This window comes from Ambystoma mexicanum, chromosome 1q (genome assembly GCF_040938575.1).
Source record: "Ambystoma mexicanum isolate Mex_15411 chromosome 1q, UKY_AmexF1_1, whole genome shotgun sequence".
NCBI classification, from domain to species: domain Eukaryota; kingdom Metazoa; phylum Chordata; class Amphibia; order Caudata; family Ambystomatidae; genus Ambystoma; species Ambystoma mexicanum.
In genome coordinates this window covers 587340549-587359108 of record NC_090922.1, presented here as the reverse complement: position 1 = coordinate 587359108, position 18560 = coordinate 587340549, and the positions used below count along the sequence as shown (strand labels likewise).

General features: G+C 42.9%; 1 protein-coding gene across 4 annotated transcripts in view; it reads left to right on the top strand.

Moving 5' to 3' along the window:
* Positions 1 to 4354: 4354 nt before the first annotated feature.
* The window catches only part of RC3H1 (ring finger and CCCH-type domains 1), a 1368452-nt gene continuing 1354246 nt past the window's right edge, over positions 4355 to 18560 (top strand). For 2 of the 4 annotated variants that reach the window (XM_069641097.1, XM_069641095.1), the window contains exon 1: positions 4356 to 4680. The gene's annotated coding sequence lies outside the window, so the exon portion shown is untranslated. Of the gene's footprint in view, positions 4681 to 18560 lie in introns of all 4 variants that reach the window. The other 2 variants (XM_069641098.1, XM_069641099.1) reach the window with 2 other exon arrangements.

The window sequence follows — 18560 nt, the reverse complement described above, 5'->3', positions numbered from 1 at the left end:
GAAGGGAGAGCGAACAGAAAAGAACCCCTAAAGTGTCACAGGTGCACCAGCACGAAACACCTGGCGTTTGACAGGGAGTGCCCAGCCAGAGACAAGGAGTGCTCCATTTGCAAACGCATTGGCCATTTCTCCATTGTGTGTCGGTGGAGGAACAAGAAAGTCTCCAGCCTCAATGCAGATCGCAATCCGGAGAAAGAGTCATCCTCCGACGACGAAGGGAGACCCACTGTCATCATGGTTAACAGCACAAGAGCGAGGAGAGAGAAGCCCCACTGCGTGATCAAAATCGATGGAATAGAAACTAGGGTCATGGCGGATTCAGGGTCCGATCTAACGATCCTTCCCCTTCGCACGTATAAGGACATGGTGGGTAAGGAAAAGGTGCAAGTGCTCACAACGAAGCACAAACCCACAGTGTTTGGAGGGGCGTCAGTCGATCTACTAGGATACATCAACGCCAAAGTCGAATTTAAAGGAAGGGAAACCATGACCAGGGTCTATTTCAGTCATGAAGGCCCAGCAGTGCTAGGGTGGGATGACCAGGACAAGCTGAAAATCAGACTGGATCCCAGCACTGAAGAACAAGTGCTGTCAGTCAAGGCAACAAGAGGACCTGTGGTCAAAAGCAACTACCCAACTCTGTTCTCAGAGGAGCCGGGGCACATCAAGGGATTTCTCCACAAGATAATACTCAAAAGGAATGCTGTCCCTGTAAAGCACCGAGTGAGGCCAGTACCAGCCACGGCAAGGGATACCCTTAGAAGTCAGCTGGAAAAGATGAAAATGGAGGGCGTCATAGAAGAAATCGAAGCATCTGAATGGCTGAGCCCCGTCGTGCTCATAAAGAAACCCCAATCACAAGAACTCAGGGTATGCATAGACTTACGTAGCTTAAATCTGGAAGTCGTCACTGATAACTACCCCCTTCCAAGCATAAATGAACTCATTCTGCTAATGAAAGAAGCCAAGATATTTTCGAAACTAGACATGAGAAATGCATATCATCAAATACAGCTACATGACGAATCGAAACCCCTCACGGCATTCATCACTCCATTTGGCACATACCAATTCACCAAAATGCCATTCGGGTTGTCATCGGCAGCGTCGGCGTTCCAACGCATGATGGACGTCTTGCTGAAGAAAGTCAAAAACGTAGTCTACTTCCAGGACGACATCCTCGTGTATGCGGAGGATGAACAGACGCACGATGCCACGTTGAGAATTGTCTTAAACAAACTACAAGAGGCAGGGGTACGGTTGCGCTATGAGAAATGTCTGCTCAGAGTTAAAGAAGTTGAATACTTAGGATATAAGATTTCAGAAAAAGGGATCAGTCCCAAACAGAATCTCATGCAAGCAATCATTAAAGCACCGGAACCAGTCTGCAAAGAGGAAGTAAGGTCATTTCTGGGGCTGGCTGAGTACTATGCGAAGTTCATACCAAAGTTTTCCGAAACCACGGCACCCCTTAGAGAAGTTCTCAAAAAGGGCTCGGAATTTGTGTGGCAAGAACCCCAAAAGACAGCAATGGTGAAGATAAAGCAGCACATCGTAGAAGCACCATGCCTCCAACCATTTAATCCCGCGTGGGAAACAGTTATCACCACCGACGCCAGTGCCTATGGACTGGGAGCAGTGCTAACACAAAAGAAAGGCGACACCGAACATGTCGTGGCCTTTGCATCGAAAGCATTATCAGAGGCGGAACAGAACTATTCCACCATCGAAAAAGAAATGCTGGCCTGTGCATGGGCGGTGGAACATTTCAGGACATATGTATGGGGCACCAGATTCAAGTTGGTGACGGATTGTAAGCCCCTGATCCATATGCTCAGCCCGGGAGGCACAAAAGTATCCACGCCCAGATTGGCACGCATTGCAGCCAAGCTGCAAGAGTACACGTTCGAGATCCAGCATATTTCAGGCTGGAAAAATTCACAAGCCGACTGCATGTTGAGACTGCCAGAGGGTAAGGATAAAGCCACCACTTTTCTCCATGGAGAATGCAAAGTAGCATCGATTATGGACGTGAGAGCGCCAGAGTACCTGGAACTCAGTGAGAGACACTGGGAAGAGGAGGATGGAAAAGACCCCACCATGGCCATGATCCGCAAATGGACAAAGGAAGGTTGGCCAAGCGAAAAGGTGTTACCCGAGGGCATGAGACCCTACTGGAAGGTCTTGGACGAACTATCGGAAACGGAGGGAATAATCATGAAGTCAGACCAGATTATTCCTCCCACAGGAATGAGAAGAATCATCCTAGGTAGAGCCCACGCGGGCCACCTGGGAAACACCCTGACACGTCGCAGAGTGAGAGAGGCCTACTGGTGGCCATCCATGGACCAGGAAATTCGATCCATGATAGAACGTTGCCATGAATGCCTCAACAGCGACAAGAGACTCAAGGTTCGCCAAGCACCCCTTATACACATAGAAATTCCGGAAGCGGTGTGGTCAAAGGTTGGCATTGACTTCATAGGACCTTTGGAAGCAATGGCACCTGAACACCGGTACGGTGTAGTACTGGTTGACTACCTATCCAAGTGGGTGGAGGCCGCGTTCGTCCCGAACATAACCACGGCAACGGTTATAGAAGTACTCACAGAAATTTTTCAGAGGGAAGGTCTTCCAAAGGAAGTTGTCACCGACAATGGGGTGCAACTAGTCTCGAAAGACATGGAGGAGTTCTTAAAAAGAAACCACATAAAACAAAAGACAGCGGCCCTGTATCACCCACAAGCAAATGGGCTTGTCGAAAGGGCCAACAGGTTCATAAAGGGCGCCATCCAATTGGCGACAGCTTCGGGCATGGACCCGCTCAAAATTACCAAGGAGGCCATAGCAGCCCACAGGCTCACACCCAATGGGATCACCCAAATATCCCTGTTCAAAATGTTGAGAGGGAGGAGTGCAGCATCCACGCTGATCCCACCATGGTTGTCGAAAATACGAGAGGATGAAGCGGTGGACATGGCAGAAGTAGTCTGGAGAATTGAAAGCAATAAGGCACGCATGAAATCATGGAGCGATCGAAGAAGAAGGACCAAGCAGACGGCAGACATCGGAGAGGGAGACTTGGTTAAAATCCAGTTACCGAAGAAGGATCAAAGCACAGGGTCTCGGTTTAGCCGACCCATCAGAGTGACTCACAAAGGGGCAAACCACATCCGCACGGAAGACGGGCGAGCGTGGAATTTAGAAAGGGTAGCATTGTACCAAAAGAATCGAGGAAGAGCGAAGACCCCAGAGAGACCACCCACGCCTCCGAAGAGACTGGAGAGACCACCTGCGGAAACCGAAAGGGACTTTGGAGCAGGCGAGGAAAGAGAACCAGAAGGAGACGACAGAGAGAGGGGTGAAACAGGAGTTGAACTGGAACCATTGGGTGAAGATCCCGATCAGGAGCAGCGAGAGAATTTCACCCGGACTGTTGATCGTCCCAGAAGGGAACACAGAAGACCGGTGAGATATAATGACTATGTTTTGCAATGAGTTTGACGTGTGTGTGAAAAGGGGAGATGTGCAGAGACATTGCGAGAGCCCGCGCTCTCGCGAGATCTCACGGCACCTTCAAGCTCCGCCCCCGCGTGCCTCGCGCGCATTAAGGAACGCGAGAGGACGCGTCCTGCACAGCCCTCCTGCTACGGGGGCCCGCTCCTTACAAGACTTGGACTGTTACCAAGAGAAGCTTTCTCTCTGCCACCTAGGGCCCGTTGGCCTTTATCATTAGTGCACACGTTGTGTGTACATTGCATAAATCTGGTTTAGTAATTAAATACATCGTCACCAGATCCGAGGCTCCTGTCTTCTTTGAAAGAATTATACTACACCCCCTCTCACGAAAGGGATTAACCATTGGTACCTATTTCACCTGCTGTAACTATATCAAGGGGTGCGACATCCTGGGCGTTTAACATAACACCAACAACACCATTCTTTTTCTAATTTACATTTTTCTTTTCATATTTAACTGCTTTGATACAGAATTCCGCGAGTTTGCGTGTTACAACAAAGTTACTAAATAAAATAGTAATTACACTTTTTTTCTACTTCAGCATTTTAAATGTTAACTTTTGTATTTCTGACATGGACGTTTTGGGCCAAACTTCATAGAAATAAAAATGTAATGGAGTAAATCTTTTGGGATAAGTTGAGGTGGACACTGTTTTTGAATACCTCTCTCTAGAGTCCAGATGGTTCTTTTGGGAACATATTTATGTTTGTCGGAAGCTCAGGGGCGGTTTAGTTTTGGCTATTCAGAAGGACTCGCAAGCGTTTCTAGGCAGTGAACATCTGTGTGTTGCAATTGGGTTGTTTTGGGGGCGCACCAGCTTACGCGATACGTCTGTGAGGGGGACAGCTGCGACTATGCTTCACAAAGAAATGCCACAGACTGTGCTTGACGGACCATGGTATATCCGAACTACTAGCTAGAAGGAAAGGAAGGGGACAAGCTGCAGCGACGAACCGCGCAGGAAAGGGCGGGGGAGGAGGAGGAAGCAGGGCCTGAGGCTGAGAAAGGGGAGGAGGCGGTAGCTCCACCATAACAAGAACAGCAGCAAGATGGCAGCGGAGGCCCGGCCCGCGCCCCCCGGGGCTCCCCCCAGTCATCGCAGCCCCCCAAACCGGGCGCCGCAGAGGAGCTGAAGGGGCCCCTGCCCCCACCGCGGCGCTGTGAGTACCTTCTGATTCTGGATTGTGTGCATCTCGGCCTTTCCTCGGCTAGGCCAAAGGCTTTGACGCCGCTCGATTTTCAAGTGCGTTCACCGTGCCGAGTGACAGTGCTGGGTGGCCCGTCAAGGGAGGGCCGAGGCTTCACAGAATTAAGGTGGGCCAGGAGGTAGTGGAGAGGATGGGCAGGGGTGCAGGGAAATGCGTCTAAAGTGCCTTTTGGTGGCCCTTGAAGGGAATAGGGGAGGTGATGCCGGGAGGAGCGCCATTGTTGGGGGCTAAAACGGGCCTTGCCGGGGATGCGACGAACACGGGTTGCTTGCGGTAAAGTGTCCTGTGACAGGAGGAGGTCGTAGGACTGTGAGGTAAGGAGAACGCTATAATTATCGAGAATTGTGAGGCGAGGAAGGGGTCCGGGTTTGCGAGACGACGCGATGTACGCGTAGGGGGAACTGACATGACTTGTGAGGGCTTCATACGGCCTGGAAGCAGGTACACTGATTTCGGGTGTATGCGTAAGATGGGGGAGTGTCTCAAAAACTAGGAAGTGGGTCCGAGGGATTGTCTTTAGAGGCAAATTAGTACACCGTGCCTTGCAGGTTTCTAGGTAGTTTTAAGGTTATTGGTGATAAGAAGATGTTCTGAATCTGGATCCCGAAGGACGAATATCAAGGACGGTGCCCACATTTTACGGGTGGAGGGAGATTGGAATGGAGAGAGCTGCGTGGTTACCTTTCAATTGTGAGCAGTCGCCTCACGCCGGATTTGAGTGAATTACTATCAGCACTTTCACTCGTGGTTGCTCTCATTGGTCCTCCTAACTTTAACATGGTTTTACAACCCTGGTTTCATCCCAAGAACGTACTGCTGCAGTATATCTTTGCTGATTGGCTTATCTATGAGAGGTGATGTCGATGGACATCAGAGCTAAAACTGAAGGTGGGGTAACTCGAAACGTAATTTTTTAGAGAATATTGACTGTTGTCCAGTACCAGGTATTTGTAAATAAGGATAATGCTTAGTCGTGGTAGAATTTGGGGCATGTGGGAGATTAGGTATAACATGAAGAGACTTGTGGTATATGAGAAGTACGGTAGAAAATACAGGATACCAACGTGGGGATTTTGAAGATTATGGGCTGATATAATGTGGTAGACGTTGGGTGGTGATGTGGCATACAACGGTGGGAGGCTGGCACTTTTAGCTGTTATGATTTGAGGGCTATGTATAAGTTCCTGCACTGTCAAGTTTTGGTTAATTGACACACTACTACTGACTGAGGATGACAGCACATGCGTCGGCAGATAAACGCGTGCTGTAGTTTTTTGTAGGCTTCTTGATCGAAGCGTGACAATATACATTGATCTGAATTGTTAATTGAATCTATATTTTCAGTATTGGGTCCAGATGTCTCCTTCAGCCATGTCGCTTTTTGTAGAACAACTGAAATATCCCCTAAACCTTGATGCAGTGAAAGTTAGCCCTCTTTTCCCTTTCTTGCCCACCAAATCTTCTCCATTGCCTGCAGTCCTGTACACAAACATTAAATATTTTGTACTTTTGCTGTAACGTAAATACATTTTAATTTTGTTGCCAGGTTTGCAGTTGATTGCCTTATTTTCGAACTTGTAGGTGATCTGAATTCTTTGGGGAGAGAAAAAAAAGTTCTTTGGGAGATGTTTGACCACTTTGGTGTTCAGTGCTCTGGATTTTGATGCTTGAAAGGGGATCTACCAACTGTGGTTGGATACTGTATTGACTAAAGGGACAGTTTTGAGCACTGTCTGTATGTCATTTAGAGCAGGTGTGGGTGATTAAGAATGGTTAGAGTTCCTTATGCCAATAACTTAATTGGATAAAAACCTTTTGCAGAGAGATTCACTATTTAAGCTGAACTTTTTGATGGCAAGGTCCTTCGAAATTATGCAACACCCTTGGAAGAGTATGTGAGTTGTAGATGGATAGTGAGTGTCCATTATGGATTTGTATGTGGTCTTAAAGCTGATGCCTTGAGGGGAGTTGCAGACAAGGATAGCGATAAGTCATGCAGTTTGATACTGTTGCAAGTAATGTAAAATGCATTACAGCTCCACCAGTGCTATGACCTTGTAGTTGTGTATTATGAGCCGTCTATGTGGAGATATGTAATGTCTGGGAGGTCGGACTTGATCCCTTTCTCCGTGGCAGCATTTGGTACTGGACAATTTTCTTTTGTTATGCTTTGTTGTCTTCAGTGACCGGTGTGAGGCTATGTAAAAACCATATTAGGCGCATGGCGGTAGGAAGGGTAAATGTGCCGTTATGTGCTGTTTGTCTGGGTTGTGGTTTGTCATTGGATAGCAGGACAATTGGTGAACAGCTGAAGATCAAACTGTTGCATTGGAGTACAGATGGAAGATGGATGGGATGGGAGGAGGGATGCACAGCTTGTGGGTTGTGTTGGCTTTTTACCCAATTACTGACTGTAGAAGACCATGTCAATCTTCATGACCACACTCTCCTGGGATCTCTTTGAGCTGGCTTTTTCGCACAGGGACATCAAAATGTGTGCTGTATCGGGCATATCCTTGCAATTTGTAAGACATCTTCTGAACGTAATGGCTTAATTGACATCTATAAATGATCCTATGGTGCAATAAAGATGTCATCACCAATTGTGCCTTCAGCCACTTTATAAGCAGTGTTTGTCCTCACATCTGTTATTGTTTTGGCTTGTGTATGGCATTAGCTAGACACTGCCATCATATATCCAAATACTTGTTTTCCAGCTGTTTGCGTCTTCGTTTAGTTAGTACTATTATGGCAGTGCCTGTTAAATGCCAGAACTGGGTTTGGTTTTGTTACCTTGACGATACTCGGGATTGGATTGTGATGAGCTGGTCTGTTTGGGGGACAAGCCAGAAGGCATAACATTGTTTAATTGGCATGCTGGTGTATGTTACATTTATTTTTTTCATGAACTTATTGTAAACCTTGACGATCGTGGAACATCTACGGAGACCTGAGGAAGGTGGATTTGTAGAAAGGAAAAGTGACCAGGAGGATTACGTTGAGTAAAACTGATAAAGGTAGCGCTCACCTTGTTATGCAATAGGCAATGAAAATTAAATACTACAAATGTGTTTATAGGTGAACGAGAGAAAAAGTGGCTCTGGCACAAAATGTTGCCAAACTAATCAAAAAGTGTCCTCAATTGGTGGACACTCCCGTCCCCTGCACACACTCTAAGCTGGTAATGGTACCAGTCAAGAAGTTAATAATAGATTGCATGCTTGAAATTCATCTACAGGTTGAGATATCACCAGTAAAAAGATGTATTCAATGTGATGCGTTTTAATCAAAATTAGTTGCACAAGGGCTAGTAACAATGTATCTATACTAGCTCCACACGTTTCGGGAAGAACTCCCTTCATTGGGAGCAAAAACCATTAAGTTCAGTGATTTGTAGTCTTCAATCTCCAATCTTATTTCCAAAGCAAATTAAAGACTAGTGTCAATGCATAGTAATTAGTGTATATGTTTCTTAATCACGTATCTGTCTAGCAAAAGACCAGAACCAATGGATGGGTATCCCCTTCATCGTAGGCATCGGGAGAGCAACATTAATACACTACAGGTAGTAATGCCTCACGAGACTGAAATTGTTTCAATTGATTCAAATCGGGGTTAAGATAGTAGTGAAGGAATGCAACGGGCCAATGCTCTGTACCAATTCATTATAACATATATTATTTTTATAAAAATTAAAAAAAAAATCATGAACAAGCCATTATTCATAAAGATATTTAACAATGTGCAAATTCGCCTCACTGCTATATTGTGCAAAGCATACATGAGCAAATTCCCATATGTTAAAATAAATACCAATATTCAATTTATTCATCCGGGCCATTGTCTGAGACCATCTCGACCATGGATTTCTAAAACATTATGCCAATATATGCAAACTGTTGTCCATATAAGAATTGCAACTAAAAAACAGTTTGTCATAGTTATAGCATATTTCAAACATTCGTCAACTAAATTTAATTGGAAGGAGCACAAAATAGAAAAGCTCCTCTGCCTGGGCGTTTCCCTTTTCTCTTAATTTCGATGGTAATACATCTAGTACGAAAAAGGAGCTGTCAGTCTTCCCCAGCACTTGAAAATGGCATATTTTCCTATTTTAAAAAATATTTTCTTGCACCATCCTGTGTTGTCTATTGATCATAAAAAAACCTGTACACAAATGTCACACACAAACATCACACTATCTCTTATGCTCCCATTATTTTAAATTTGGAAACAGTTACCATGTGTTCATTCCTGATCGGGGTGGAGGGGCACCTCCATCTTCAACCACAATTGCAGGGTAAACCTAAATACCTGCAATGACATGATGCCGAATAGGGTATTACCCTCCATTTCTTATCTGTGGTGCTATATCTGAGTATACATTAACCAGTTGTGATATAACAGAGTCACCAACCTCTACTACCCATATAATTTTCCCAGCAGTCTGTTGTATTTCGTAGAAGATATATATAATGTTTTTTTTTTTTCTCTCTCCTGGTCTCATTCCTTAGCTTGTAAACTTTGAGCTTTCAATCATGTCGAACTTCCAATGTGCTAAAAGGAGCCATCTATCGGACACAAAGGGTACATAATGAGACCCTCTGTTGTCTTTCATTTAAAAGAAATGTCTCATTTGTTTGGTTAATTAAGATATTGTATCGCAGCGCGGATCGGAGCATAACTGAGGTTGTGATCTAAAGCATCCATGGTGTTAACAGTTGTAAAACGTGCAGTGAACATCCCTCTCTGACCGCGATTTAAGAGTGGGAACAAACTGAAATTGCCACAGAAAGATGACTAATGGTGGTTCTCAAATGGCCAGCAATGGCGATTGCCATTTTAGAACATATCCCAGTAAACTACTTTGTATAGTCCTGGACCTCAATACCTCGCTGAACAGAGTAGAGTTATAAAGAGTATTTCACCAAGCAGGCCCCTGTCATGGAAAACTGGATCAATGTAAATCCTTTTCCATGGATTAATGCCCGCTGGAAGATAGTTGTCAATATTGTCCTTGTTTTTGAAAGAACCACTGAGGGTAAATTCTATGAATTACATAGTAGGTCCCACGGGTATTAATATATATATATATTCATTCAGTGCCTAGATCCCCTTGTGGGTCTACACATTGGTGCCATTCCTCTTGATTATTCTGTCCGTTGAGGTATCTCTGTGTACGGTAAAGCCACCATTGTGACCTCTGTGACAGCCTTGCTGCTGTATTGTATCCATCATTGCTCCATTGTTTTTCGCTTTCATGATTTTGTTCTATGTGTCCTAATCAAATATCTAACAAAAGACAACCAGCCATCTTCAATGGAATAATAAACATATTGCCTTAGTTGGCTATCTGGAGTAGTATGTGCAGAGCTTGAAGATCATGATTTTAAGGGATATTTGCTTATTTACTGTCATTTGGAAATTGTAAACCACTTGTTTGATATTTTATTACACAGCCCGCGGTAAAGTTTTTAAATCCATAGGAAGAGCACTTTTTGGGGTGGCTTATAACTTTGCACCCCCTGGACGAATCCTCACCAAACTTTGCACAAAAAAAGTATATGGCCCACTCTGAATTATTTTGCTAAGTTCCCTGAGGTTTGGTCAAGGGGGGGGCAAAGTTATACGGGGGGTTCCCAACATTTCTTTTTTTTCCCATAGACCTAATGGGGGAAAACATTTCTGTCGCGCCGACAGCCCAAACCGCTGGACGGATTTTTACCAAATTTGCGGCTGGAGCGGCGGCTTGGTCCCGAAAGCGTACTTTTTGTTAATTTGGTGTAAATCCGTCGAAGTAGTTTTTAAACGACCAAAACGTAAGGCAAAAAAATAAGTGATAATCTATGTCTTTTCCGCGGACACACTTCCCTGTTCGCTCTGCGGACAGGACACTGATTGGATGATCGGCTTACGTTGTGTCCGTGAACACGCAACGTGTTATCTGATTTGCTGGGATGAGGCATGAGGTGCGTCAAATTGTTTCGATGCACTGCCATATTGGATGCGCGGTCATGCTCTGGAAGTGAGCCGAAATCCAATTTTGTGCTGTGTTGGTGTGTATGAGTGCTTGGAGAGGGTGGGGGAGTAAGAGATGGGTCAAATGCTGTATTTGTTTAGGTGGGAGAAGGCTGTGATGTGCTCACGGTGTTCGCGGTTGTCCGCGGACATACTAAACCGTAGGCGCTCTACTCGATAGTTTAGTTTCATGATGATGTTGGTTTTGGGTCGTTAGAAAAGCATGGGGTGAAGGGGGTATGTATTGAAGAGTTTGTACATTGGTTGTAATTATTTTATAGTATGTTAATTGAAGTGCATAGTTTTGAGGTGGATGCATTATGTTTTTTGTTTGTGGTCATTTGGTAGGTGTTTGTTTCTCTGGGTGTGCCATGCTGCGGTGGTTGTAGCCAGGGCCTAGGCCCTGGCCACAACCACCACAGCATAACTCTACAATGCTATCAAACATTTTGATTGTGGTATGCGGGCTGCTCAGGGGATATGTTTTAAAAAATGTGACTACTGATTGGTAGTAGTGTGTGTTTATAGGATACTGAGATGATGTTTATTTGTTGGATTGTGTTCAGATTGTTGGTATTGAAGACTCTAGGCACTTTGGGTTGTATTTTTTGGTGAGGTTTTCGTTTGCATGGCTGTTATGTTGCAGTGTTTTTGAGTTTAATTGTTAAATACTTACTGTTTCCTTTGAGGCTGTATGAAGAGTTTTGGGCAGGCCATGCAGTCAAGATTGTAGTGTTTGACAACAAGCGCTGCAGCATAAAATACCCATAGAAGCAAACATTTTGGATTGTGGTTTATGGTCAGGTGTTTGCTTGAATGGTTATGTTATGCTGTGGTGTTTGTGAGTCCAATCGTTATATACTCAATATTTGTTGAATGCAGTTTTTTCATGACATGGGTAGTTGGAGCACACTTATTTTTTAAAACATTTTTTTTTCCAATCACTGTGATAAAAGAAAATATTGCATGTAGTTTATAACGAGTATTGCATTGCATAGTAGACATTTCTGTTTTTTTTGTCGACCCTCATAGTTCGTACTTTAGAAGCACTATAGTTCAAACCAGTGTACTGTGCAATGTTCTCAGTTCCTGTGTTTGTTGATTAAATCATTGGGTCTGTGGGAAAATAATCCATGCTGGATAAAAAAAAAAACCTTTCTACGTTGTGGTACAATATATTTTTCATTGATTTCAATAGGAGGAATTGAATAGGTGTATGGTTTTTCATTTGGAAGTGGTGGTAGTACTGTTATAATTAGATAGCAGTTGGTGTATTTGTTTGTTTCTTTTTCCATTTTAGTGGTATTCATCTATATGTTGGCTTGTTGCTGATTTTTGGGACAGTTAGATACCTGTTGGTGTACTGTTGACATTCAAGTTTTGTTTATGTTCATACAGATTAGTTAATACATTTTGGCTTTAAGAATATTAAGTAAGCGTTTACAAGATTTGCTGGTAACCTCTGCTTTAGAGTAATGGTACTATCCTTACATTCTAACTATCCACAATTCTTTTTATATATGCAGTGTAGTGACCTGCATTGGTTGTGGCTCCTGCGTGGTAGATTATACCTATCGTTGTGAAGGTTTTCTTACCAAGTGATACTTGACCATGCGTGAATCCAGTCAGCTTGCAGTTGTTTTTGGTACCATCTGCATTATAACGTAAAAGCATTACTATTACGTATTTACTATGTGTCTGTATTTGTAAGGTGGAGCGATTATCGGGATTGCAGGTAGTACATAATCTGCCATGGTTTAAATTTTGTACAAGTTGCTGAAATGGAATGGATACATACACGAAGCGTTCATTAGAAACTTCTTCTTGTACTTCTTGCAAAGAGTGCATGTATGTTTCCACATGTATGAAATCTGGAAGATTTCATTGATGGGTATGTTTTTGTTTGCTAGTACTTGTAGCAAGTACGTCAGAAATTCTTGTGAGTTTATTCTGAATTTGACCATTCCAGCAAAGTAGTCCAATTTTTCTCTTATTCTATGAACACTGTAAGTGTTGTCAGGTTTGTTGGTTGCATTTCTATGAAGGACTAATATTTGCAAACACAATTGGTCTGTATCGTGTAGTAAATGTTGTCAATAATTGGTGGCAATTGGAATAGAATATTTATTGCTAGATTTGCTACACCAGTTGTATTTTAATGGACCTGACAGTTCTATGTCCAAGCCATTTGTTGGGAGTGTGCTTTGCTTCTTTGAAGAGGTAGTTGAGTTACTTTGAGCAGTAGATTCTTCTTTGGTTGTGGTCCTTGATGAAGTATTCGTTTTTTTTTTTTTAACTTTCTTTGGAGGAATTGCTGTGAGATCCTGCATAGATTGAGTCTGAAGTAGTTTTCTTTTACAATGTTTTGCTTTTTGCGGCACAGGATAGGTTTTTAGATGGGGTGGGGGGTGTAGTGTCAGTCTATTGCGTTCTAGAATGCAAGAAATATCGGCATTTTCTTTACTTGCATCAAAGTTGATTAGAAATAGTCCGTCATGTGTACGTAAGCGTGATAGTGCTACATAGCTCATGCCTTTTTTAAAAACTGTGCTACCAATATCTATCAATGCTTTATCTAGGGTAAGACCTTGTGATTTGTGAATGGTGACTGCGTATGCTAGAGTTAGAGAAAATTGTTCTCTGCGTACATGGATGTTTTTGAAAAGAAGGAAGCAGGCTGTTGAGCGCCCCTTCCTTTTAACTTCGGATAGTTTGTCAAAGAGAATATTGACAAACTGTTGTCACGTGGGTATGTTTGAAAGCCAACAACTGTACCAAGTGCTCCATTAACTAGTCCTTGTTCCACTTCAAGGTTACGTTTGAGCATTACTCTACAGTTTAAAGATAATTTTAATATTTTCTCCAAAGCAGATGTGTTAGAGATGGAGTTTTCCAAGGTGTTTAGCCTTGTTGTGGCTTGTTGACACATGGGTGGTGTCATACCATGTACGCCCAGTTTGTCTGTGCAGGCAATTTGAACTATTGGTTGCATTTCTTTTTCTTACCTGGTAATAACATTTTGAACAGCTTGCAAGAGTTGGCATCACGGACATACAATTGACATTTTTGTGTGCTTATTGTTCAATGACAACAGTAGCACATGAGTTATGGCCATAGAGTGCATGGATGTGCCTGGTTTTCAATATAGTCTGTGCTTCTTGAGATAGTACACCAACTTTAATACTTTTTAAAATGTTGGCATATGTCAGGTTTGCAGACTGCCACATATTTTCAGTTAATTCTCTGTATTGGAAATGTTGCCAAAGGTTGACCTTTCCTATGCTGCCAAGAATCTTACAGCACAGTTTGTGCCCTAAGGTTTTAAAAATAGGTTCAGCTTTCACTGGTGTTAATTGAAGATCTCCGAAAACAATACAGTGTTTTTCCTCCAAAGTGTCTGTTTTGAGGACCTCTTGTAGTCTGAGGTGAATTAAAGCCAACATTAGGTTGGAGACCATGCTCACCTCATCAATTGGTAGCATTTTCATTTGTTTGAAAACTCTGCGTAGTTCCATTGCAGCTTCTGTAGAAAGTTTGTATTAGTCTTATTTGTTTTGGTGCTCTACTGGAAGGAGTAGTAATCGGTGTAAAGTTACACCGCCAATGTTGTAGGCAGCTAAACCTGTGGGGGTAGTTAAAAAAAAAAGCTGACAGTTTGTTGTCTGTCAATTGTTGGAGGAACTTGCTGATTTTGATTAAGAATGTTTTGCCTGAACCAGTTTGACCACTCGCATATAGCAGTATAGGTTTGTAATCTTGGCAGGTACGGTTTTTATTTTCATGTTGCACACCATGTTAAATTTGTTTTGTTCTTGGAAAATGCTACGCTGCTCATTGTGTAGTTGTGATTTCAATACAGCAAAGTCTTCTGTAGATTGCTCATACGGACACATGGTGTTTTCTACTTCTGTCATGGCCAATCTGCCTCATTTGCTATTAGTGGCTGTCCAAGTGGTTCTTGGCTTCCTGTTTACAGTAGGTTGCCTACTGTCAGGAGTGTCCACACCTAGTTGGGCCTGGAGTTCTTCCTCATGTTGCTGTTCATTGTGCTGTAACACACAAAACAGACCAAGGAACAAATAAGCTTCACCAGAGCTATTTATTCTATTGTGCAATTAATGCAACCCTAACTCTTTCCCTGCAGGGAGTACACTAGACTGCCCCTGCTTGATGTTTCTAACCCTCAAAAAAGACACTAATGTGCCGGCTGCCGGCAAAACTTACATGGGGACTATTAATACCCTATGTTACAAAAAATGAGAAAACATTTTCACAATGAACTACCACAATACATTTTATACATCTAAATTTCATTAATCCAAACAATTAAAACCAAGACAGTTACGGGAAAGCCATTTCCCGGCTGCACCCTTGGATGAAACAGACGGGTCACGTGGGGCTCGGCGTCACACTCTTTGACAATTTAATTGCCCTCCGTGAGGTGTGTCTCGTTGATCCAGGAGTAATTTACTAAAACATTTTGTAAAAATATGTGTCGCACAACTTCTCAGCAATAAAATGCACTTTATATTCAACTCATTTCTTTACAAGTGCATGAACCATTCTCTTGTGCGAGAATACATGACGGCTTTATAAAAGGAAACTTGAATTCTCTAGGACTAAATCAAACAATTTATGTTGAAAAGTGCATAAGTCCACTTGTGTCACTCTAAATAGGGTGACATCTGTGTATCTGGTCGACCGGTTTCAATGATGTCTTGCGTATATCATATTCTTCAGGACCCATTATTGCTTCTTTCGACCCAATCAGCAAGCCCCGTAGGGGCGGGATTGCGACATATCCTATTGAAAAATAGGAGAGTGTCAGAAATGACTTCTCTCATATATAGGGAAAAGGATACGGCATTTCTTAATAACTCTTATTGGTGGAATAAAGTAATTTTACTTTCCAGAACATTCAACAAGTCAATTTGTGACGATAAAAAGAGGCTATCTTCACCCTACCCCATCACCAATGAGTGCACAATGTTGTTGCTAAACTGATAAACTCGTACCTGTCCAATTATTTTCGTGTGCAAAGGAACAGCACATTCGATTTCTGTGGTGTTGCCACTTCCAGATAGTAGAGTTGGAAAGCCTGAAGTAGTGCTTTATCTGCAACATAAGAACACTCATGGGGTAGGGTGAAGATAGCCTCTTTTTATCGTCACAAATTGACTTGTTGAATATTCTGGAAAGTAAAATTACGTTATTCCACCAATAAGAGTTATTAAGAAATGCCGTATCCTTTTCCCTATATATGAGAGAAGTCATTTCTGACACTCTCCTATTTTTCCATAGGATATGTCACAATCCTGCCCCTACGGGGCTTGCTGATTGGGTCGAAAGAAGCAATAATGGGTCCTGAAGAATATGATATACGCAAGACATCATTGAAACCGGTCGACCAGATACACAGATGTCACCCTATTTAGAGTGACACAAGTGGACTTATGCACTTTTCAACATAAATTGTTTGATTTAGTCCTAGAGAATTCAAGTTTCCTTTTATAAAGCTGTCATGCATTCTCGCACAAGAGAATGGTTCATGCACTTGTAAAGAAATGAGTTGAATATAAAGTGCATTTTTTTGCTGAGAAGTTGTGCGACACATATATTTTTACAAAATGTTTTAGTAAATTACTCCTGGATCAACGAGACGCACCTCACAGAGGGCAATTAAATTGTCAAAGAGTGTGACGCCGAGTCCCACGTGACCTGTCTGTTTCATCCAAGGGTGCAGCCGGGAAATGGCTTTCCCGTAACTGTCTTGGTTTTAATTGTTTGGATTAATGAAATTTAGATGTATAAAATGTATTGTGGTAGTTCATTGTGAAAATGTTTTCTCATTTTTTGTAACATAGGGTATGAATTTGCCAGCAGCCGGCACATTAGTGTTTTTTTTGAGGGTTAGAAACATCAAGCAGGGGCAGTCTAGTGTACTCCCTGCAGGGAAAGAGTTAGGGTTGCATTAATTGCACAATAGAATAAATAGCTCTGGTGAATCTTATTTGTTCCTTGGTCTGTTTTGTGAGTTACAGTATTCCTCTGGTAACAGAAAGGACACATACCGGCCTTTTGAGGTAATGTGGAGTTGAGGAAAATCCCTGTGTTAGTTGCTGTTCATTGTGCAACATTGTTTGGTACTGTGTAAAGTTTACGTCCGTTATAGTGCTTTCACTTGCTTTGAAAGCGTCTTCATAGGAGTCGTACGTATCCAGTAACTTTTCTCCATGGTTTAAAAAGTTGTAGCAGGAACATGTAATACAGTTCTTTATATTGAGGAGTTTTTAATGAAAATTTGATATGATTAATTAAGCTGCGTTTGGTAAGTTTCACTAAGCTGGCTTCACACATTGCTACTCTATCTACCTTTCTTTTCATCTGGTTTAATATCATTTTTTTGTATATGGAGTTTTGGGCTATGTGGTAAGAGATGCATGGTTTCCAAAGTGGTACTCCTGTTTGGGTAGCATGTGTCCAGTAAATTGTTTTTCAAAATGTCTTTGCTGTTGGGATCATTTTTGGCTATTGTTTCTATGTCCTCATATGATTTGAGAACTATTTTTCTAGATTTAGCAGGACCAAGACTTAGCCATACTATATTGTCAGATCTTCCATACAAGGCAGTAGCGGTTAAACGGTCTGCAGCTTCATAGCGGCCACATTCTCTGAGAGAGCATTTTTATGCCTAAGCCGTACAATTTCTGTGATGGTGCTTTGTCAGATGATATGCCATGAGGTCCTGAAGCTCAGATTTCTCTGCTTTGGTTAAGTAGGCTGTGACATATCGTGCAACTGCAGTGGAATTGTCTGCAATGTACTGCACATCTTTGCAATAATTGATGTATTTTGATTCTTCTGTTCTTTTTATGTAATTTGTTCTCGGGTGATTTACCTTTGACACTATGTCTAACTGAAGACATGAAGTTGTTTACTTGACCTGTTGCTGATCTAGGGAAACACAAGGTCTTCTGGGGCCTTGTGCATTGTACACAAGGCCTTCTGGTGCCTGGGGCCAAAATAACTTCAACTCTCTTCCTAAATATCTTCCTTCGCTCATCCGCCTCCAACTCCCTCAGGGTCAGCCGCTTCTCCAAGCAACGAGTTGGGGTAGATCTCTCTCCGCGGCAGGGGCCTCCCTCTGGAACAGCCTTTCTGCCTCCCTTAAAATTGAGGAGAAACATCTCCGGTTCCGGAAGCACCTCAAAACCTTCCTCTTTGCTTCTGCTTTCTCTTCCCCCCCTCTCCCCGGCTAAATTCCTGACTGAAATTGCACTGATCTGCAACTGGGCCGCTCACCGATCTCGGTCCTTGGCCCAGCCACTCTCCCCTTGCACTGCCTACCTGGCAACCCCTGCACTGTGGGACTGTCTCTGTATCCCTACAACCCCCCTTCCCAGCACTTGTCTGCACTTACCTTGCACTTGCCACCAGCTGGCCCTTATTATTTATCTGTTATTCTACTACCCCTGTACTGCACTTTTCCCCTCTCCCTCTCCCTTTCCCCTTCCCCTCTACCCATGCACTTGCGCGATCTGAATGACACCTGGCCTAGTAAGATCGTTGTCTGTCTTCCCTTTGTTCCCCCTCCCAGCGCCTTGAAACACTTATGTATAGGCGTGTTACAAATACCATATCATATCAAACCAAAGAGGCATTTGGTGTATTTGCAACAACAATATTTCCCACTTTTATGTCTTTGAAATTATACATTTGTGCATGAACGTCACTGTAGTGTTAGTGAAGGGATTTCACAAGTGACATATTTATGGATGAACTGCAAATCAGTGGCATCACTGTCCTGACCAAAT